This window comes from Vulpes lagopus, chromosome 17 (assembly GCF_018345385.1).
Source record: "Vulpes lagopus strain Blue_001 chromosome 17, ASM1834538v1, whole genome shotgun sequence".
Classification (NCBI taxonomy): domain Eukaryota; kingdom Metazoa; phylum Chordata; class Mammalia; order Carnivora; family Canidae; genus Vulpes; species Vulpes lagopus.
This window is the reverse complement of record NC_054840.1, coordinates 16,018,318-16,042,874: the sequence shown is the minus strand read 5'-3', so window position 1 is coordinate 16,042,874 and position 24,557 is coordinate 16,018,318. Positions and strand designations below refer to the sequence as shown.

General features: G+C 41.3%; 1 pseudogene; it reads right to left on the bottom strand.

The window, feature by feature from the left end:
- Nucleotides 1-2,205: 2,205 nt before the first annotated feature.
- LOC121477621 lies at nt 2,206-19,995 on the bottom strand (annotated as a pseudogene).
- Nucleotides 19,996-24,557: the final 4,562 nt, after the last annotated feature.

Genomic DNA, 24,557 nt, shown 5'->3' with positions numbered 1-24,557 from the left:
TTCCCCCAAAATGTTTAAAACAACATACTCCTTAAGGGTGCCTGGGTAGCTCAGTCCGTTAAGTGTCTGACTCTTGATTTACTTCAGGTCATGATCTTGGGATCTTGAGATCAAGCTCCATGTCAGCCTCCATGCTTAACATGGAGTCTGCTTGGGATTCTCTCTCTCCCTCTCCCTCTGCCTCTCCCTTTGCTCATGCAGATAGTTCTAACTCCCTAAAATAAATAAATAAATAAATAAATAAATAAATAAATAAATAAATATTAAAAAAATACTCCTCATACTTTACTATATTCACTTCAGAATTTGCCCATCATATGTTTAAAGAATTGCAAATAATCTAATTTCCAGAACTTTCTAAACATTTAAAAATATACTTGGTATAGCCAATGGAATTTAAATACGAAAGCAACTTGACTATCACTTCATTTTTAAAAAATGAATAAATGAGCAAGCTCTTCCTTAACTTTTGGAAATCTCATATTCATATCATTTATTTATTCTTGAATTTATATTTCCATTCCACTTTCCCCTAAAATTTAGTCCTAATGTAATTTTATTTCATTCTTTGAAATGTTTTATTGATCATCCTATCCAACTTCTTTGCACAAAAATTGTATATAAATATCAATTTAATTTTTTTAAGTTTCCTTTGACTATAAGTAATAAAATTCTTCTATACTTCTATTACTAATCAGTAAAACAACATAATAAACAATATATTATAAACTTTGAACAAGTATAGAATAAAAAGAAAATTGTATTGGAAAAGCACTTTTCTTGAGAGGAGCTTGTTTAAATTTACATTTTGTTCATGTATTTAATGTTTATTAATTATTAACAGAGTAAGACAAGAGTTCTCCATCATTTCTATTTCCATTTTTATGGGGTTTTTTTCCATTTTTGTTTTTATAGATATAAACCTTGAGAAAACTTGTTCATAAATAAGTAGGTGGAAATGGAAAGTGTCTTATTACAGCAACGTCAATCAGTTGAGTTCCCTTTAAAATATATGCCAAATATCACATTGTGATTGATCTACCATCAAAAATTCTTTCTAGCCATCTATCAGATGACAACTCATTAGGTTCTATTAAATATTGTTGACAAAAGAATTGAAGACCACTTGGCTTGCAAAAATGCATTAGTCATTAGGGCTGTTTACTGTCTTAAACCCAGCCCTATACCCCCAGGCATTTTTTCTCAGGTACTTTTTACCACCTAGGGGAATGCATTTCAGTAAGATTAGAAGAAAAGCCATTAATTTATTGAGTAAGAGAAGACTATAAAAGGGAAGATGGGGGAAATGCCAGCAGGACAACTTTTTCAGCAGTTCCCAGACAAATCAACTCTGAGAAAGGGTTGGTGTGGTAGTTGAAGTTTCCGGAAATTGATTTCCCTAAAGCAATCTATCCCCATCCATTTCATGGAAAGTCTTTGTAAAGTCTTTTGGGATTTGCATACTGAAGTTTGAATACCACTGTATTAGCTCATTCTTCTACTGCTTTTAAATATATCCTTCAAATCTGTGCTCCATCATTATACCTTGTGCATCAATCGCCAACAGTGTGGTGGGCATTATTCCAGTTATTGGAGATACAACAATCAATAAAAGAGACAAAATTCCTGTCCTCTGTACTAGTAGAGGAGATAGACGATAAATTATCAGAATTTGACTCCATTTTACAGCGAGCAGACTAGGGACATAATAGAGTCAGAAATAGAAAGCTCAGGCCATTGCTGGTTCTGGAACACAGCTGTCATGTCTCCCTGTAGCCTGCAAGGGACCGGCACTGTCACCTTTGTCCTACATTTCCCCAGCACCGAGTAGAGTGCAAGCACATAACTGACTCTCTGTACGTATTTGTTTAATTAAATGGCTGAAATTTCAACCCAAAGAAATTGCATTTATCTTTCCAAAGTGTATGCTAAACTGTCTTTTAAATGTGAACTACTATAGGATCATTTATAAAATCACAGCATTTTTAGATTCAGAAGGAAACTTAGTGACTCCTTGATCCCATTTCTCCTTTGCTTTTTTTTTTTTTAGGAAACTGTTAATTTTCCATCAACCTTATTTCCATTTCTGGTTAAGAGTCTGTGGAAGAGCAGCTTAGGATCACTCGAGGGTCATTACTAGCCATTGAGTGGCCTGAGCAGTGGGAGCTGCAGACCAGTCCTGAGCGAGAGCTAATGCACCAGTTTTCAGTAGGGAACTACGGGGCAGACACAGAGACCCCTGCACACCTTCACACCATTTGAGACCTGAGGTTGAGTAGCAGTAAATTTGGGACCTGGGGCAGTCCATTCACCTGGAAATTCCTCCTTGGTCAAGGCTTTTTCAGGAGAGACCGGGAGTGGCCTCTCATGGGTGTTCACAGGAGGTGGTGCCAAATGCATGCAGGACCTCCCAGGCCAGCAACCACTTCCTCCGACCCACTGTGTGAGCTCCCTTGCTGCCGTGTGGGATGGCAATGCCCATACAGTGCAGAGGAGACAGTGAGTTACGCAGGGCGACGGTCAGCAGGTTAACATAAGGTGCCTCCATGAGAAATGGGTGGTCAGCCCTGGGATCAGTAATCACCAGAAGACAGCTCCCTACAGGCTACCTGAACCTGGCTAGTGAAGGTTCCAGAAGTGAAGTGGCCCACAGTAGGAGAGGCTCCACTGGCAGCAGCCAACTTCAGCACAGCCCACTGGCCACTGTTCCTGGAGGATATGACACCTATCTCGCTCGGGTGTTTGACAGCAACAATGGTACAAGCTACAGGAAGAAGCTTCTCATAAGATCTCTCTAGATTTGTAGATTTGTAATATGCCATCGGTTTCTCTTTTATAGATGGAATGTATCATTTTGAAGTCAGGGTTGGTGTCACCTAAGTGGGTTCCTGCCACAAGGAGTTAGAGGACATCCTCCTCCCTTTATGGGAGGTCAGGGCTCTAGACATTGTGGAAGTTTCCCTTTAGGTTACATGGGAACCCAAAATGGTATGGATCCTCATATGGACCCTCAGCACAGAAAGGCCATTTCACTTTTTCTTAAAGGAGAGAAATAAAGCCTGGAAAAGCAAAGTGACTTGTCAAGGTTATGAATCTAGTCAGTGACAGATCTTGTATTTGTGGCCAGTGGAAACTCTCTAGATCCTTGCAGTCCAGGCAAATTCTGCATCCAGTGTCCTTTGACATATCTCAATTTGATAGCCCCCGCTGCCCCATACCCACGTAACCTCCAAAAAAGCCTTAGCATCTACATGAAATGTGAAATAAGAAAATGTTTCTACTTCATTAATTCCCTTGGAATTCACAGGATACATGTATCATAACAGAAACAGTTGGTCAGTTGGCTCATTTAGAGTAGCTATCCATATAACCCAAAATGTGGCTTCTTATTTTCAGCTTGGAGAGTATGAATGAAATCTTTAATGAATGGGATTCTTCACAGTTTCACTGTGAATTTAATATCTTTAATGAAGCCCAGAAGCCAAATTTCCCATTAAGGGTTAGCAGAATTAATGGTCAAGAAGATTCCCTTAGGCAGAGAAATAATAGTTCAAGTGGAAATGCAATTGCTTCTGTTTTGAGGTCTCTGGGGTAAGTCCTTGAAGTGACTGCTGCTACTACCAGAGGGAAGTCCCTGGTGGCCAAATAAAGAGGTTCCAAGTAAAAGAAAGAGTTGTTTAACTACACTGGCACAAATGGAAACCAAACAAGTAAATAAGAGAATCTGAGAGGAGAATTTGTTGGTTCGGTTTCTGAGTCTGCCCCCAATGGTTTCATTTTGCATATCTGTGGCATTTGGTTGAGGTGATGTGTGGTGAGAAGTTTCTGCTCATGGCTTTCCAATAAGAAATCCTGGAAACCACACTCAAGGGTAAGGACAAAAGAAACCCAAAAGAAGAAGTCCTTTCACAGCTATCCTTCACTCTCTACTCCTAGATAATAAGTTACTTCCCTGAGCTCTCTTCTGCATTCCAAGCTGGATTTCTCACCCTCCTCCTGCAAGTCTCTACATGAAACTTCCAAAGACAACTCAAATCTATTCTCATTGTCTTTGCCCTGAAACTGCTCCTTCTTCTATTTAATCTTGCTCAGCAAAGCACCCTACCATTTACCCAGGTACCCAAGTCTGAAACTTAGAATTTCTTCTTAACTCTTTCTCCTGCATCACTTCAAACTCAGCCATCACCAGGTCCTGTCACTGCTGCCCTCTAAATAAATTTCACGCCTTTCTCTTTAGAAGGTGTTAAGGACAGTGCCTTAGTGGATCATTAGTTCTCACCAGAGCTCCTATCGAGCTCCCAGCCCCCCTTTAGTCCCCTCCAGTCCACCCTCCACATTGTTCCTTATGGTCTTTCAAAATTAAAGTCCAATTTCATACCTTTTCACTCCTTAAAGTCCTTCAATGGCCCTGGCAACAGAAACATCTATAAAATATAATGAAACAAAGAAGGAACATGTAAGCCTGGACACAAGAGTAGGAATTCGAGCCCTGTTACTCATCTTAGGCAATCACTTAACCTCTCTTAGCCCCCATCTCCTTCTCTATAAAATAACACATTTTGAACTAATACAACGGATTTAAAATTTTTTAGTCTAGGACCAACAGTAAGAAATACGTTTAAAACCACAACACATACATACACACAAATGTATGCATAAGCGCATATACAAATGCACACACAAAAAGCCCATATATATGCACATGGAGACCACACATGTATAGGTATGCACATAAGTTCATACACATAAGTACAACAAATCATATTGTAAAACAGTTTCCCAACATGAAACATAGCCTTTCTATGTACAAGGTACTCTGATACTTTGTTTTTGTCTATATTATTTAATTTTTAAATTTTTAGTGAATGAAATAATGCTAGTTTTGACCCACAAAAATAATTTCAGAATTCACTGAAGGCTGTGACCTGATAAATATTGAATTACACAGTTTCTAAATTTCATTCTAACTCTGAAGATTTAGATCAGCCAAATCAGAAAAGAGAAGAGCTTCTAGAATATAGTAAGAAAGGCTAAGAAGGATCCCTTTTAACTAATATCATAAAAACACTTATAGCAATCGCATAACCTAGTCAACAGCTCACTATTTTGCTGCTTGCAAATATGGAAACCACAGACACTAGTTAAAAATTAACAACAGGGGCACCTGGGTGGCTCAGTCAGTTAAATGGCTGCCTTTGGCTCGGGTCATGATCTCAGGGTCCTGGGATCGAGCCCCATGTCTGGCTGCCTGCTCAGCAGGGTGGGGGTGTCTGCTTCTTCCTCTCCCTCTGCCCCTGCCCCCATTTGTGTTCTCCCTCTTTCTGTCTCTCTCAAATAAATAAATAAAATCTTAAAAAAAAAATTCACCACAGACCTCAGTTTAAAGTTGTATAATTGGCTTTATGATAGTATCCACAGCTCCTTGTCTCTTTAGGCAACCAGTCCCTTTTAAAACAACCCCAAAAGTGTGGAGAACAGCTTTTTCTTAATTTGATTATATATCTTGCATATCATTCTATGTTAGTATATTCAGATATACCTCCTTTGATGGCCGCATAGTATTCCATTTCTAGACAGAGATTTATTTAATTAATTCATTACTGATGGCTGTCTATACCAAACCACAAACATCCTAGAAGTATTTAAAGACAAAGAATACATGCAGTTTCCATTTGCTAGATATTAAGAAGTTATCCTCCGTGGAAATTTTACTAATTTACACCCAGTGAACCAGGTATGAGTGCCAGTTATTCCAGATCTTCACCAGCATTTGCTTGAGGATCAGCCACATGGATTCATATTTCACCTTTGGCATAAGGTGTGGGATCTTGAACAAGTTGCCTCAGTTTCCCTGTCTTTGGGCAATACCCACAAGGATTAAATGCAGAAATGAATGAAGAAGATATTTTATGATTTATCAGAGGTGTTTGGCAGCATCTTATTTACTACCAGCCCTCCCCAGTAATAGTAATATAATATTTAACTTTAACATACTATTGCCAATTAACTTACAATTTTAACAGTGTAAGCTCCCTGAAGGCTGTCAAATTTAAACAGTATGCCTCTCAGCCTCCGTGGCAAATTCTGTGTTCAATCAATGTTGACACATGATGTCTCAGAACACGCATCTTCATCTTTAAACATATAGTTCTCAAGTGAGTCTTGCTTATTGATGGTCTTAGAAATTTAAGGCTTCCTAAGCTCGAATGCAGTGCATAAGGGACCGAAAGAAATCATTGTGGATGACCATTGTCTATTACCAAAAATAGTTCGGTTTGTTCTGGCAGAGGCTGGTTTTGCAGTGCCATAATACACCAAAGGAAAATTTTCAAAGCAACATTCTTTAGAGTCATTTACTAGAACTGAATTTTTTTTCTTAACAGCTTTACTGATGTATAATTTACATATCCTAAAATTGACCTATTTTGAGTATAAAATCAGTAATTCTTGGTAAATTTACAAGGCTGTGCAAACATCACCACAATCCAGTTTTAGAACATTTCTAGCAACCCCGTAAGACTCCCACATGCCCGTCCACATGTCCTCTCCAAGCACACCGTGTTTGTTAGCCAGGGATGAGTAGAGAACTTGGATCCTCTCTGCTCCCACACTGCACACTCTCAGAAGGCAGCTAGGGTGTGTGGAGAATTTTTCAAGTCCCTCCGTGATTGTCTCATTTCCAGGATCTCCCTATGAAATTTCTGGCTTTTTGGCCATAAGGTGGGTTTTTCCAACCCAGACAACTGCCTGGTGGTGAATGAAGTGCTGCTGCCCCTATTCACTTGCCACCAACATCCTTTAACTGATGGCAAGTCTGGAAGGTGTTTTCCACCTTTTGCTGGAATTCAGTTGTGCTCCCTCCAGCAGCAAAGCTGCTGTGCTTGCTTTCGGCTTTGCTGTCCTCTGCTAGAAGCTTTGTACAGACTGAGCCCAGACAGAGGAGGGGTGAGGTAGAGCAGTGCCAGGCAAGAATGCCACACCTTTCCACCCTTCTTACCAAAATATAGCAGTTCTGGATGAAAAGATTCCTTCTCAGTTCATTGCTTGCCTTTGGTCAATTTTCAGAGCCCTGAAGTGGATGCTGTTGACAATGTTGTCTAGTTTTATTATTAATTTCTAGGGAGACGACATGCTAACTTGCTCATTCCACCCTACTGGAGTCTGGAACTTGAATTTGAACATGAACAGCATCCTTCTACCGGGCTCCTCAGTGTTCCAGCAGCTCTGACCCTTGGCCATCAGTGGACATTACTCTAAGTGATGAATGCTTTGAAGGGAGAGCAGGACCCAATGTCACTGTACCAGACCTGTCAATCATCAGGAGTGGCCGGACAGCACTCAGCATATATAGTTTGTCTTGGTTCTTCAGAGAAACTTGATGGACAAAATGAGCCCAATAAGACAGAAGAAGCAACAGTAAAAATATGTATTACATGTAAGACTCTTGTGGCTTAAAAGCTGAGAACTAAACCCTGTCCCAGCTCAGGAAAATCCAGAGATGGACATTTGGACAAAAGATAACCTCATATAGGACTGTGCAGTTAGAACTCTGGGAGACAGCTATAGGGCAGAAAGAAATTATTGACTTGAGACTGACTATTTTGTTGTAAGCACTATAGAAAATTTGGTGTCCTCTTATATCCAGATAAAGGAATCCTTTACTAATATACCAAGAAGGCAGCACAGCCTGATAGCTTGATGTGCGGAGTCTGGCGCCAAACTCGCTCAGATGGAACACCCCCCCCCCCTTCTATCTATGCTTTTTACATACTGTGTGACCCTGGGACAATTTTCCTAAGCTCCTTTCCCTCACCTGCCATATCTGTAAACAATACTTGCCTCAGAGGATGTACAGGTGGAAGGTCTCTGAATCATTCCTGACCTATGGTATAAGCTCAATAGATATTAGTTCTTATTAATGCTTTTAAACAATGTTTCTAGGGTTCTCCACCCTTCATGAGAGATCACTGGCCGTAAAATGTCCTTACCAGCTCTGGGATAGAGGAGGGGAGTAGGAGCAGAAGCTTAAGAATGGCGCTTTCAGATGCAGAATTGTGCCCCCCAAATGGTAGCAAGTTCACTCAGAATGAGCTGCTGGCCACCCCGCTTCTCAGACAGGTGTTTGGGAGCTCCTCAGGACCATCCCTCCTCCACCCCCAATCCCTGAGCCGTCAGGCCCCACTGTGCCTGGGCCACATGCCTACTGATCAAGCACCCCTTTCCTCAAGGTGGGCATCCAAAAGTAGGAGGTCCCTCAATTCTCCTACCTCCTCCCTTCAGCTCCCATAGCAGGTCCTTGGCAGCTTGCACTGTCCCAACCAGCCTGCTAGCTCCGCCTGGCTCCAGGCAATGGCCAACATTCCCTAAGGTGACTCTTAAGAACCCCATTAACAGCAGGTATCTGCCTTTCTGGTTTTTTAGGATTTTATTTATTTATTCCTAAGAGACACACAGAGAGGCAGAGACACAGGCAAAGGGAGAGGCAGAGGGCTCAGCGGAGAGCCTGATGCTGGACTCGATCCCAGGACCTAAGGATCACGACCTGAGCTGAAGGCAGACCCTCAACCACTGAGCCATCCAGGTGCCCCATGCCCCATATCTGCCTTTCTGATCATCTGAGCTAACTAGTCACCAGCTTGCTAAAGACAAACCAATGAAAATATATACATGCCATATTCTTAGTATAGGTCAAAATTATAATTATTCCAAAATTTGATTTCAGTTATTGTTTAGGGCCACATAAAACACCACAGAGTGTTTTAAATAACTTTTGATCTCTTAGAAATATATGTCAATCCCATTTGGGGAGCTCAGGATTAAACACACTAAGAGTCCTTATCACACTGAGTTTCCGTTTTCTTGCTATCGAACATAAACTCAGATATGGCCATATGGGTTTAAGTGATAAAATCAAGCTTAAGACAACCAAACCAAACCAAAATAAAACAAAACAAAGCACTAAGAAAGCAGTGTGCAATAGTGGCTTAAGGTGCAGCTAGTGAGTAAGACTGCCTGAGGTCAAAGACTTGCACTTCCCCAGGCAGCTGGGTGAGGTTGGACAAGTTAATTAACCTTGCTGTCCCTGATCTTTCATTGGGAAAATAGGGATAATCATAATACCTGCCTCATCGGGTTAAGAACTAAAGGGTGTCATGTGTGTAGCACACTTAGAAAAGTACCTGACACACTGTGGATGCTTATAAAGTTTAGCTATTCTTCTATTTGTTCTTATTATATTTTTTGCTGGTCAGATAAATCAGCATTTCCTAATTGCTGGTCCATGGAACTCAGAGAGGTCACAAAACCTTACCACACTAAATGGACTTCATTTTTAAGACAAAAACTCACATTGCACTTAATCAGTAAGGTAAATTACATGTTAAGTCAACATGTTGGAAGCAATTTGTATTTTCAGTGATAAATAAATAAAGGCATTATTCAAATATTTTACTCTCTTTATTGTAAATTTTCATAAGAAGGAATCTGTACTTGCACACCTTTAACAGTCTGAAGAAAGAATTTTTTTTTATTTGACTCATCCACAGTAATCCAGTGTTGGGAGATGTTGTAGGAGAATAAGCACTTAGAAAGAGGCTGCTAAAAAAAAAAAAAGAAAAAAGAAAGAAAAAGAAAGAGGCTGCTAAGCTCCTTAATTCCCACATGAATTTATAGCCACAGTAGATTAATGACTGTCCGTGGACACACTCAACATCAATACCAAATTAAAATAATTAGAAAATAGTTATTTAAAAGAGTGTGCTAAATATCTTCGTAATACATATAACAAAGGCACAATATTTGCAGTATGTTAAAACATCTTATCAATAAGGAACAGGCTAACAATGCAATTTATAAGTGACAAAAGAGAATAAATGGACAAATTATAAAAGAAATACAAATGACTACACACTATGAAAAGGTCCTCAACTTCACTAACAATAAACAAAATGATATATTTACTCCTAACACGTTGGCAAAGACAAAAATAAATAATTGATGTCACTCGGGATTAGTAACAGTTTGGAGGCAACGTGAACTGGCACAGCTTACAGAAAGAATGCTGCAAGAGCTTTCTCCCTCTCAGGTTCAAAACCAGCTGGGAAAAGTGCCTCTGAGTTCCATCAAATCCCATAGGCTCTAGTCTCATGCGCATCCCTAAAGCAAGCCCCGTGGCTGAGGAATACAGCACCACAGTTGGCTTAGTCTGAGCCAGTGTTGGAAGCCCACCCAAAGGAGACAGAAATTTAAATATTTCTTTTTTTTTTTTTTTAATTTTTTATTTATTTATGATAGGCACACAGTGAGAAAGAGAGAGGCAGAGACACAGGCAGAGGGAGAAGCAGGCTCCATGCACCGGGAGCCCGACGTGGGACTCGATCCCGGGTCTCCAGGATCGCGCCCTGGGCCAAAGGCAGGCGCCAAACCACTGCGCCACCCAGGGATCCCAGGAGACAGAAATTTAAAGTAACAGGTAGCATTTAAAGCCACAGAAATGAATAGGATCACTCAGGGAGAAAATTTCTTTTATTATTATTATTATTTATTTATTTATTTATTTTTATTGGAGTTCAATTTGCCAATATACAGCATAACACACAGTGCTCATCCCATCAAGTGCCCATCACCCAGTCACCCCCAGGGAGAAAATTTAAAGAAGAGCCCAGCACCATACTGTGGGAAGCTACAATGTGACCACAGATATTGTTGTGTTCCATGGTTGTTCCATGCTTTTACATTCTTACTTATGTACCTATGTTTTGGTAATATATAAGAGGTTACCTCACGTGTACCATTCTATACCATATTTGCTTGTTTCTTTCACCAATATGTCCCAATTTCCATGCCTGGTATCCCCAAGTTTAGGGCTTCCCAGTCTGTTTCTCTGAATTAACTCTTGACTGGGGCCAAGAAGAAAGGGCTCCTTATGCCCCAACCCATCTCACCCCTACCTTCTCAATAATGTTACCACCATTTCCTGAGACTTGGCAGGAAATGTTTTATGTTCTTATATTTTATTTTTTGTTATCCTTTCCAGAATTTATTATCATGATTTGGTCTTTTGGGGGGTATATCTGTGCTGTTGTTTCAGTGAGTTTTCCAGAGAGTAAGTGTCTAAGTCATATGGTCAGTCTGCTACAGCAAAGCAAAAGTCTTCATAATGTAATTTAGGAGATAAAAGCAAGTTACAGAAATATCTACATCTATGTATATAATACATATGTTTACATATAATACCATTTTTTAAAAAGCTTTTATTTATTAATTTGAGAGTGAGAGAGAGAGAGAGCACAAGCAGGGAGGAGAGGGAGAAGCAGGCTCCCCACTGAGCCTGACATGGAGCTCAATCCCAGGACCCAGGGATCATGACCTGAGCAGAAGGCAGACACTTAACTGACTGAGCCACCCAGGTGTCCCCATATAATACCATATTTAAATTAATAAATATATACTCTATATGAAGTCAAGCAGGGAATTTCTATAGTATACATCTCTATATTTTAAAAAGTTTTTTGGGGCAGCCTGGGTGGCTCAGCGGTTTAGCACCTGCCTTTGGCCCAAGGCATGATCCTGGAGACCCGGGATCAAGTCCCACGTCAGGCTCCCTGCATGGAGCCTGCTTCCTCTCTCTGTGTCTCTCATGAATAAATTTTTAAAAATCTTTTTTAAAAAAGTTTTTTGAATGGACATTGAGTATTTTTACAAAGAAATATTTTTTAAAAATCAGTAAGCTGATTTTTAATTTTTAAAGAGAGAACATGGTTATTAAAGAAATCATTAAAAATTCAAGAAGGAAAATGGATTTTAGAAAACCCTCCATAAAGTGTGGAATTATTATATTGTACATCTGAAACTAATATAACACTGTATGTTAACTGGAATTAAAATCAAAACTTAAAGAAAATCCTTCCATAATTGTCTTTCACTTTGGTAGTAACTATTTGTCAGATGAATATGAATAAAGGGCTTGTATGCCCTTTATCTCTTCTCCCTGCAAGTATGCACATACTTTTTCTCCTCAATGGAATAAATCTGAGCATAATGATGTTTTCTCTTAACAAGATGTCATGAGCATCTTTCCAAATCAATAAAGAAGTATCAGCTAATCTAAAAGAATAGATTTAATATTCTTTTTCCACAGAGCAATGAAATTAGAAATCAATATGGAAAGAAAAGGGAAAATACATTTGAAATTTTAAAGATATCAATCTAACAGTATATGCATTGAAGAGGAAATTACAACATAAATTCAAAAATGGTGGATACTAAAAGATAACCAAAGCTCTACAAATCAAGAATTGTAAGATGTAATGAATGTATATTATGTTAGTAGTCTTAAATGCATTTATTGGTAAATAAGAAATCTTTAGTAACTAAGTAAGATTGAAAATAATTTTATCGGGATGCCTGGGTGGCTCAGTGGTTGAGCACCTGCCTTTGGCCCAGGGCGTGATCCTGGAGACCTGGGATCAAGTCCCACATCAGGCTCCCTGCATGGGCCCGCTTCTCTCTCTGCCTGTGTCTCTGCCTCTCTCTCTCTCTCTCTCTCTCTCTCTGTCTCTCATGAATAAATAAATAAAATCTTTAAAAAAAAAAAGGAAAATAATTTTATTTTTAAAATCTGTGTGGTAATTACATGACTATTACATATTGGTTTTTTGCTTTTCTGGGTATTTGGGATAGCTCATATATTAAAACTTTTTAAGAAAAATAGTTAACTCAGGAAGCGTTTGACTGAAAGTAAACTCAAAGAAAGTAGGAAAAAGGGAATAAACACAAAAGCAGGAACTAATTATGATCAATAAAACTAAGGGCTAGTTTTTGAAAAGACAATAAATAAGCTGCTGGTTAGACTGATCCAAAAAAAAAAAAAAAGAGAGAGAGAGAGGAGAGAAGACACAAATTAGGCACAAATGAATATTAGAAATGATAGGAAGATATAACTACAGATGCAGTCAAAAGTTTTAAAAAGTGTAAAAGAAAAATGTAAGTTTGGAAAACATAAATTAAAAATATATTCAAAGAGAAATAGAAGACTTGAATAAACAAACAACTATTTTAAAACTTGAATAAGTTGCAGGGGAGAGAAGTGCCCCTTTCTCCTCTCACAAATGGCACACTATAGTTTCACAGGCAGGTTTTTACAACATTCAACAGATTATTTTGTCCAATACAACCACCACAAAAAAAACAGAATGCTTTTAAAAGAAATAAAGAAAGCTAGCAACTTAATACCCACATAAAAAGAGTGAAGTTGGACCCCTACTTTACACAATATGAACTCAAAATAGATCAAAAACCTCCATGAAGAGCTAAAATTATAAAACACTTAAAAGAAAACAGAGGCATAAATGACCTCAGATTAGGTGATGATTTCTTAGATGTGACACCAAATCACAAGCAACAAAAGGAAAAATACACAAAGTGGACAGCATCAAAGTTTAAATTTTCTCTGCTTCAAAGAACGCCATCAAGAAAGTGACAATACAACCCACAGAATGGGAGAAAAATTTTGCAAATCATATGCCTGATAAGAGACTTCTATCTAAAAAAATATAAAGAACTCTTACAACTCAATAATAAAAAGGACAACCTGGTTCAAAAATGGGTAAAGGATATAAATAAGCATTTCTCTAAAGAAGATCTACAGGTGGCCAAGAAGTACATGAAAAGATGCACATCATTAGTCATTATGGACATGCAAATTAAAACTATACTGAAATACTACTTCTAACCCACCAGGATGACGGTAAGTCAAAAGTCAGATAATAACAGTTGTTGGTGGGAATGTAGAGAAATTGGAACCCTCATACCCTAATGGTGAGAATGTAAAATGGTACGGCTATTTTGGAAAACAGTCTGGCAGTTCTTTAAACACTTACCATATGACCCAGCAATTCTATTCTAGATTTATACCCAAGAGAAATAGGAAAAGGATTGAAATTTTGATATATGCTATAACTTGGATGGATCTTAAAAACATTTGGCTTAGTGAAACAAAGCAGACATAAAGGACAAGTACTGTATGATTCCATTTACATGGGATTCCTAGAATAGGTAAATCCATGGACAGAAAGTGAAAAACGGGCTATTAAGGGCTGGAAGGAGAAGGGAATGAGTACTGCTTAACGGATATAAAGTTTTTATTGGGGATGTTGAAAAGGTTTGGGATACAGATGATGGTGATGGTAACACAACATTGTGAATGTATTTAATGCCATGGACACGTAAACACACAAATGGTTAAAATGATAAATTTTGCATTATATATATTTTACTACAATAAAAAAAGAAATGAAATATTGATACATGCTCCAAAATGGATGAACCTTGAAATTACACTAAGTGGAAGAAACCAGTCAGGAAAGGTCACGTACGGTCTGATTCCATTTGTATGAAATTTTGGAATAGGCAAATTTATAGAGGCAGAAAGAGTAGTCCTTGCTTAGGGCTCAGAGGGAGGGAGAGCTTAGGTGTGTGTAGTTTTTTTTTATGGGTTGATGAAATGTTTTAACAACGATTGTGATGACTGTTACATAGCTCTGTAAATATGGTAAAGCCATTGCATTTTACAATTTAAATGAGTAAATTACATGGCATATGAATTATGCCTTCATAAAGCTGTTACAAAACACCAAAAAATTATTTAAGTTATTTAAAAATAAGAAAATAAAGAACAAAAATTAAAAATAAGAAGAAAGAGAAGAATGCAAAGAAGATACACAGGAAATGGAAGAGAGAATGAGAAGAAAGAAGTTCTTTTAATCAGTAAGTAAACACAAAATCATTTGTTTATGATAGAAGAGTAAACTCTCAGACAAACTTTTTAAATGTTGCTGAATCCAAGCTCAATACACCAAAATCAACAGCAGCCTATACTAGGCTGAATAGTTGTCTCCAGTGATATCAGTTTCTAATCCTTGAAACCTAATAAGTGTTGCCCTGTTTGGAAAAAGGATCTTTGCAGATATGATTAAGTTAAGGATCTTGAGATGAAGAGATCATCCTGAATCATCTGGGTGGACCTTAAATGCAATCACATGTTTCATAAGAAGGCAATTCCACACATACACACATGGAGAGGGAGAGAGAAAAAGAGAGGGACAACATAGAGCAGAAAGGGATTTGAAGGTTGACCTTGAAGACTAGATTGATGTGGTCACAAACCAAGGAACACCACAGCCTCATCCAGAAGCTAGAAGAGATGAGGAACAAATTCTCCCCTAGAACCTCTGGAGGCAGTATAGCCATGCCAACAGCTTGATTTGGGCTGTGGCCTTGAAATTGTAAGAGAGTAAGTTTATGGTTTTTTTTTTTTTTTTAAGATTTTGTTTATTTGTTTTGAGAGAGAAAGCTTGTGGGGAGGGGCAGAGGGAGAGAAAAACCCAAGCAGACTCTGGGCTTAATCTCAGAACCCCAAGATTGGACTTGAGCCAAAACCAAGAGTTGGACGCTTAAACAACTGTGCCATCCAAGCATCCTTAAATTTCTGTTGTTTTAAGCCATCAAGTTTTTAGAAATGGCAGCCCTGGGAAACTAATGCACAGCGCTATAGTACCCACCAGAAGAAACTAATTAAAAGACATAATGAACAAAAGTTCCCACTCATAACAGCAGTAAACACTTTAAGATACTTAGGAACAAATCTAATACCATTTAGCACTAATCACAGTTTCTGGTGAGGCGTCAGGCCTTGCTTCCCTATCAGACTAAAAAGTCCTTTGAGGGTAGAGAATACATTGTTACTTATGAATGATGTGTCCAGTGCCTCCTATGAACTGGTTAATCCACCAGGTACTAGAAATTTAAAAATCAACAGCAATAGAGTCTGACCTCACAGCGAACAGACAGGTAATAACACTAGAGTGCAACAAGTATTTCAAGAGTAGAATGAACAGTTCCGTGGAACTTTAGCAGAAAGAAGAGACCCTACCTTGAAAAATTAAGTTTCACAAAGGAGAAAGCTTTTGAACTATCTCTTCAAACTTCAGGCCAAGAAGCAGTGAAGCAAGAACAGTGCAGGTAGAAGGAATAATGAGCATAAAGATAGTGAAGTATCAGGAAAGAATTGGACATGTTTGGGGAATGGTAGAGTTCACTCTGTTTACACTGTGGGCACTGCTCTGTGTGTATTGCATACTTCTTAAGGAAAAGGCTGGGGCAGTAGGAAGAGCCCAGATCAGAAGGAGAAGGAGAAGAAGAGGAAAAAGAAGGAGGAAGAGGAGGAGGAGGAGGAGGAGGAGGAGGGGGAGGAAGAGAGGAAAGAAGAAGAAGAAGAAGAAGAAGAAGAAGAAGAAGAAGAAGAAGAAGAAGAAGAAGAAGAAGAAGAAGAAGAAGAAGAATGCCTAATGAATAAATGTAGTATGACTCCCAGTTGGTAAGGTGGAAGGTAGATTCGATGGTGAGATGAAGCCACAGCAAAACAAAATCAGGCAAATACATGGGAGGAGGAATCAATGTGTGGGCAGAGTGCAAGTTTATTTGAGTCCTGCTGGTTTATGTGCTTATAAGTGGAGATTTTTGGCTGGAGCTCAAGAATTTGAGACCATTGGAAATAGATGAAATTCCCAGGTAAAAGCATCAGAGCAAGAAGGGATAAGATCAAGGATGGGCCTCACCCTTCCTTCTTCCACCCTCATCCCCTCATTTATATTGGGTTTCCACCAACTCTCAAGAGGTAGCTACTCTCAAGAGGTAGTCCGCAAAGGAAACTCAGAAGCAGCTCCAGATGTAGGAGGAACATGTTCGCCTGATGCCAAGGGAAAAGAGTTGATCAGGAAAGAATGTTTATCCTCTCATGGGCTACAAAGAATCCAAGTAGGATGGGAACCACAGGAATGGCAATTAGGACACTGGATTAGTCAGCTGGGGCTGCCATAACAAAAAACCATGGATTGGGTGACTTAAACAACAGACATTTATTTTCTCACAGTTCTGGAAACTAGAAGTCTGAGACCAGGGTGCCAACATGGTTGGGTTCTGGTGAGGACTTTCTTGTGGCTTGCAGAGAGCTGCCTTGTCTCTGTGTGCTCACATGGAGGAGAGAGTGGGAGAGGGAAAAGGACAGAGAGAGACAGAGAGAGAGAGAGGCTTCATTCTCATGACCTCATCTAAACCAATTTTACTCCCAAAGGCTCCATCTCCAAATACCATCACATTGGGGGTTAAGCCTTCAAAATATTAATTTTGGCGGGGACACAATTAGTCCATAGTGGAGATTGTTAATGACCCTTGAGGGAGCAGCTTGAGAAGAGTGGGGAGACCAGAAGCAGATCATAATGGTAGAAAGTGAATGGGAGTAACCTTTGATAATTTTAGGTCTTTGTGCCCGGGGTATAGTAGGACCTTTACAGATAACATTAAATCAGTGTGGAAGATTCTCAGAATTTTACCTGCCCCCTTCCTAAATAAAATAGTTACACCCTACCTTGAGTTTCTCCTGAATCCTTCTTCCAAATCCCTCTGGACTAACTTTGCTTTAGATGTCACAATTGTTCTGCTGAAAGCACCTGATGACCACGGCCAGGAGAGCATGAGGCAGCAGCACATAAGGAACCTGAGCGTGGAGACACTTGCATTAAACCGGGGAGTGTTCCCAGGTCTAAACAGGGTAACCTCTACTCAGTTCCAGTCAACTGTTACTATAAAGAATTATAGGCCCAGAATTCCTGTACATTTGTATCTTCTATGAGAAGTCATAATCTCAGATTATTATGTAAAATCACCCAACTTTTCCATTAGCAACTAATTCAAATTAGTGTCAGGGGTTCAACAAAGTGCACCAGCAGGGCTATGAGACACTCAAGAGGCACGCAACCCTCAAATCATCGTGTTGGTCCCTACGAAGACTTTGCAAGAAGTAAATTAAACATGAATGATGAAAAGTCTGGGGCACCTGGGTTTCAGGGGCTGAGTGTCTACCTTCGGCTCAAGACATGATCCCAGGATCCTGGGATCAAGTCCCGCATCGGGCTCCCTACCAGGGAGCTTGCTTCTCCCTCTGCCTATATCTCTGCCTCTTTCTGTTTCCTCTCATGAAAAATAAATAAAATCTTTTTTTAAAATGATGAAAAGTCCTGCTACTACATAACAAGTCATAAAGTTAAGAACCTCATCAACTCCTAGGCATGATTTGGGTTGAGAACAAAAATAAAACTTTCCCTAAATCATGGAAACATAACCCAAAATAGAATTGCAGAGGGCACTCAGAGATGTCAAGTAACATTCCTAACTGATCAAGAAGGACAAGCAGGCTGTTGACAACACAGTCCTTCACGTCCCCATCAGAGCAGCCCTCCATGAAGAGAGGCCACAGGGCAGTAATGTCACTCAGATCTAGGCTCTCACTAGGAGCAAGATTGGAGGGGAGTCAGGAAAAAGAGGACCGGATTCTGTTCCCTTGACCTCTTAGAAACCTGTTTCCTCCTTTATACAACCAAGGGGCTGCTCCTGGGACACTCTCCCCAGTCCCTTGTCCTCTGCTGTGTGCACCGAGTAGTGGGCTGAACGCGTGTCTGTTCCCTTGTGACACAGTGTTGTTTTCTGGCCCCAGGAGCAAGCGACACCTCTTCCACTGGATGAAAAGCTGTTGTCTCAGGCCTCAACCAGTCAGCTCTCTGAACCAGCACCTTGGGGGAATAAACAGTGTCAGAAATTCATCTTCATAACTAGTAAGTGAAATTTGGGAAAGAAGAAAGACAAGAGTCAGACAAAGGGAATCATTTCTTTTTGTTCTGTTTTGTTTTGTTTTTCCACTCAGCATCCCTTCCCTTATTGAAATGAGAGAGACAGCTTAAGAAAAAGTCTTGCTCTTAGAAGAATAAATTGCATTCAATTTATTCATTCAACCACTCACTCAACTAATATTTATGGAGTGCTTCTGGGTGCAGCCCCTGTCCCAGGTTTAGGGATATATATATACATATATATACACTTCAGGGGATATAGATTCAACCCAGGGGTAAGTAGTACGTAACCTTGAGGGACTCCCCACTGTTGAGTGGCATAGTCAGGATTTGAACCCAGGCAGTCTGACTCCATATGTACATGTTATGAAAGAAAGGCACTGTGAAGAGGTGCACAGACAGCCTCCCTAAAAATGATTCGTAAGCTGGAAGGTGGAGGAGGAGCAAGTCACAGAAACTGTACAGGGAACTCAAAGAATAGGAAACAGGCAAGTCCAAAGAACTGAGTGCGAAAAAGCATGGCAAGTCCCAGAAACTCTCAAAGGACCAGCTGGCCAGTAACTTTTGGGCTGCTAACAAAAGAAAGCCAGTAAGCAGATTCCAGGATTACTGGAGAGGTGGCCGCCAATCCGATGGCCATCGTGAGGAATTTGGATTTTACTCCAAGAGCAATGGAGAGCTGTTTTTAAAGGGATATAAATAGGGGTTGACATTATCTGATTTTTGCAAAGATTCCTCTGGCTGTGGCATGAAAATTAGATTTCGGGAACGCAGGAGAAACCTGATCATGAGATGGACACAATCATTCAGGCCAGGGATGGTGGCTATGGAGAGCCGTGAACGGACAGGGATACATCATGGAAGCAGAACAGAGAGCATGGTGATGGCTTGGATATAGGGGGAGTGGGGGATGGGAGGCAGTGACAATGGCCTCCAGATATTTGCTCTGAAACACAGACATTTGTGGGTCCAGTTTACCACGATGGGGAAAGCTGGGGCAGGAATGGGTCCAAAAAAGAAAACACGGTATTTTAGTAAGTAAATGATTGGGCTTGGGAAACACTGTTTTACAAGAACCCCTTAAATACAATGTCCCATGTCACAGTGCTGATCAAGTCATTGCCCTGCCTCAAACACCTCGATCCTTCTCTAGGCATCGAGATGAAACACAGAATAGCACGGCATTTAAAGCACTTTATGGTGTGGACCCAACTTTATTTCTCCAGCTCATCTCCTTCCACTTCCTACCTGTATTCCTCCCCCTTTTATCATCGTTGTCGTCATCATCATCGTCGTCATTGTCATTCCACATCATTTGCAGTTCCTTAAATATGCCTTTCTCTCCCCATTCCTTTTAGCCTTGTTCTCTTTCCCAAAACATCCTTCCCTCTTCGTCCGCTTGCTGAACTCAACTCAAAAGTGGTACCTCTTCATAGAAGCCTTCCTTGATTGCACCAGGCTGAGTTACGTGTGTTTTCTAATAAGGCGGCATAGTATTAATGCAGAGCACAGAACCTGGAGCCAGATTACCTCGGTTCAAATCCTGACTGTACCACTCAGCAGCTGGGAGTCCCTCAAGGTCAGGCACTACCCCTGGGTTGAATCTCTACGCCCTCAAAGTGCCTGCAACAGTGGTGGCACATAGTAGGGGCTCAGGAAATCTAGAATGAATGAATATGTGCCCGAATATTGCCTGGGGAAGATCTTGTGAAGAAGCATAAATGACTTTCTTTACTGTTCTCATTAGGCTTCAAACTCCCAAACCAAGTTTTCCAATCTCCCTTCCAAACTGAGAGAATATTTTCCAGAGACATAGATCTGTTCTTCAGAAAAATTTCTCTACGGTGAGCCCATTATCTACCCTCAGTAAGCAGGTAATGTGTGCTTTCCTGGGCCCCTCGCCCGTGCATGAGCTGGACGCCCTCCAATGCTGACGACGGGGCCAACCGGCACATGGGTCCTCTTGCTCTGTTTCCACTTCCCAGTCATGGCAGCACTAGCCTAAGAGTTTGAGCCATAATCACACACACCTCACATTTATGTCCTCCAGATTTCTTCTTTATTCAACTACCCAGCTAGATATCACGTTCATCTGAAGATCTGTGCAGCGTGCTGGGAGGCAGGGGGGAAAGAAAGATGGCAAGATTTGAAGTCTGCAAATCTGGGCCCAACTAGTTCGGCGATCTTGGCATCCACTCTGAATCAAGTCTCCTAAATGAGCACAAGGAAGGCTCCTGCCCTGCAGGGGTGTTCTGTGTGTGGGAAGGTATTGTTAAAAGCACTTTGGAAACTAAAAATGTCTGTGGAAAACATCACATAACTGGGCATCCTAAGGAAGGCAGAGAGAATCATGGATTTAGTGACGCTCCTAGTTATCCATTCTCTCAATATTGTGAGAAATGCTTTAAAATTTATGGCCTCTTTTATTAAAATTGATTGTCTGACATAGTATGTGCTCTGTTCCAAGGCATGTAATAGAGCAAAGTGGGGCTGGATTCACACTCTGGTCTCTGGGTTCTGAGTCCACTAGTTTTCCCATTCTGCTGGACAGCTGGGGCCCAGGTCAGCTGGGGGCCCCTCTCTCTCTCAGGGGGGCCAGGCCATAGCCATGATGAGTTCCCTCACATATTCTTCTACTGTGATTCACCCAAATTCCTGTTACCCTTCTCTTCTTGGTTTCAGTCCTCCTCAAGACCACAAATCCATCTGCTAAGAGAGAGGAGGCCTCTCTTTCTTTTGGAAGGCCTTGGCCCTTGGCTGGGTCCAGCTGTTAGCAGCAAAGGGAAACCAGCACCTATTGCTTCAGAACAAGCCTCTCAATCTCTTCACAGGAGCCTCAACAGGCAGCTCATGTACACATACCAAATTTCCTACATACCTACGACATGTTGGACACTGCCCCAGGCCCCTTGTGGGTACAGAGTTGACCTGGGTCCAGTCAGCCCCTGGCCTGGAGAATACCCAGCTGGGTAGTGGTAGAGTCAGGATTTGAACACAGGCAGGTCAGGAATTTTATACAGAAAGGGTTCTCAGAGTTCACGAGGTCTAATATTCTCACTTTACAGATGACAATGCTGTTTCAGAATTTACTAGGTGCTGGGCAGTTTTCTAAAAAATTTTTTAAAAGACTTTATTTATTTATTTGACAGAGAGAGCGAGAGAACACAAGCAAGGGGAGTAGCAGAGGGAGAAGTAGGCTCCTCGCTGAGCAGGGAGTCCGACTCAGGACTCGATCCCAGGACCCCGGGATCATGACCCAAGCCAAAGGCAGATGCTTAACTGACTGAGCCACCCAGGTGCCCCATCAAAGGATTTTTTTTTTTAATGTGAGGTAGGTACAAAGGAAAACATGGAGCCTAAAAACTTTTAAGAAACTCACCTAAGATCACATGGCCAGGAATAAATGGCAGAGCTGGGCTTCAAACCCAGACAGTCGGGCTTCCACATCCACACCCTCAACCTGTCTTCCTGAGTGAGTGAGGAGTAGCGTGTGGACCTCTGCCAGGTGGCCAGCCCTACCCCACACAGCCATCAGGATGCCCCGTGCCCACCTTCCAACCGGCCAGACAAGACCCAGTTTTGAGCCAGAGGGTGGAGATGCTGTCAGTGACGACCCAGAGAATGAATAAGAAAGGACTTTGTTTTCTGGTGCTGTTCGGAGAGAGTGGTTTCCCGGCATCTCCCAAGTCACAAAGGAAAGCCCCAAAGACACAACAAGGACCAAGCAAACAGCTCCCCATCCTTCCAGCTGAGCCCTCTCCACTCTTCTCTCTCAAATCCTGCAGCCTCCTTTGTCCTTTACCTGACTTTGAGGGAACAAATCCTCAGTCTCCAGTTTGAGCCAACATTTGGGTGGAGAAACTTCAACAGATGGATGGAGACAGATCTGCTGATTGGATCCGGGGGGGAGGGGGTGAATCATGCAATGTGATGTCAAAGCCCCCAAGGCTCCCAGGCAAAGCACTCCAGCTGGCCCTGGGCAAGACAGGCCCACAGGATCTGGATCCTGCCAACCCTGAGTCTGCTGCAGACACACTCTCGTCTTCCTGTCAGTACATTTTTGCAGCTACTTCCTACTACAGGAGAACAGACTCCAGTGTTCCCTGTGCTGGGGTTTCCAGCTCCCATCTGTGTCAGCATGAGCCCCTTTCATACCCTTGAAATACAAGAGATCAAAACTCTGACCCTGGTGCTGGTTTTGGGGCCTCACAGTTGCTTTCAAGCCATCATCTGCTCCACATTTATTGAGCATCTACTAGAGGCCAGGCATTATGTTCAATGCCAGAGATCAAATGATGAATAAGGCCAATGTGGTCCCTGCCCATGAGGAACTAATGGTCCAGTGGGGACACAGGCAATCATGAACCAGGACTATGAAGTAGAGGGCTGGGGAAGCTAGCTTGAGTGTGTGGTCAGGGAAGGCTCTCTGGAGGAAGAGATATGTAACCTGAGGTCTGAAGAATTAGTGGAGTTTAACTAAGCAGAAGTCAAAGGAAGGAGAACTAAGTGAGAAAGTGTTCTAGGTAGAGGAGCATGTGCAGAAGTCAAGGGTGAGAAGAAACCCTTGACTTCCAAGGAATGAACGTTGTGAAGGACGGGAGCGGTGGGTTGGCAATGGAATGTGGGGAAAGACTGGAGAGATTACAAAGGCCCAAGCTGGATTTATGAAGAAAATAGAGGCCATTACTGTGTTTTATGGAAGCAAGAGTGAGTCTGGCTGACCCCGCATGGTACCACAAGCCATATTCGAGTCAGTAAGTGACCTGCACCTCAGCTCATATGTCACCTTCTCTGAGAAGCTTCCCTGAACACCTTAGCTGGCACGCAGAGAGGCACAGAGCTCAATTTGAGTGAAAGCTGGACATTTTGATCGACATAGGCCATGGTTAATAAGCCACAGGACCTGGCCGGGCAAAATCCTGAGGGGGGACTGAAGAGATCTCAGTCACAGCTCTCGGAAAAACTAAAGCCCTTCCAACTTATAATCAACAGGTTGAAGCTCTTCACTCGAAATAGTTCCAGTCAGGGACTCTCTGGTCACTTGCCATAGCGAACACCAGAGGGAACCAAAGCCAGTCATTTGAGGAAGAAGTAGGAGGAGACTGTGGGCGTTTCACATAAAAGGGTAAACCAGAACTTTCATTTTCTCTTGGCCTCAGAGCAGGTACGAACAGCAACACCAAAACACTGAAGCATTTCACCAGAAACAGCATTTCTATCACAAATAAACCACCCGGATAGAGTCTCATTACTCAGGTTAATGGTTTAAAAACCCCACATGGCTTAGCAGTAACCACAAGGGAAGTGACTCAAGGGAAGACCTGTGAGCTCACCCCAGGTGGGGATGGTGCTGCAAGAAGTCAGGCCCTGCCCCCCGTAAGAGTGGGCCTGGGCACTCACTTTGGAAACCAAAATAAAAAGGAGATGCCAGCATGGAGTTGGTTGGAAAAAAAGAGGGAAACCAAAAAATCCCACCACTGTGAACTGTGGCTCCGTGAGCAGAGCTAGGGTAAGTGGAATTTCCTCTTGCTGTTCAGGAACGAGGATTTCATGAGGCAGATCTCCGGACAAGACAGAAAGTAATGATTCATCACCTCAACATTCTGTTTTTGCCTGCCTTCAGCTCAAGGAAAAATGAGGCCCTAGTGCTCCAAAGTTCCCATTAGTCTTACCCTTGAAAGGCCACTCTGAAAAGACTGATGAAAACCTGACAAATGTAAATGTGGACTGTGTCTTGAATGATGAGCATTTCTCAAGAAACTAACAGTTATTTTACAGATGTGTAGAAAGTAAAGCTCACCCTGTGGAAGCATGTCTTGACATCTCTAACACCACAGCGCAGGTGCCTCTGTTTGCAGGTCCCCAGGCTCTGGG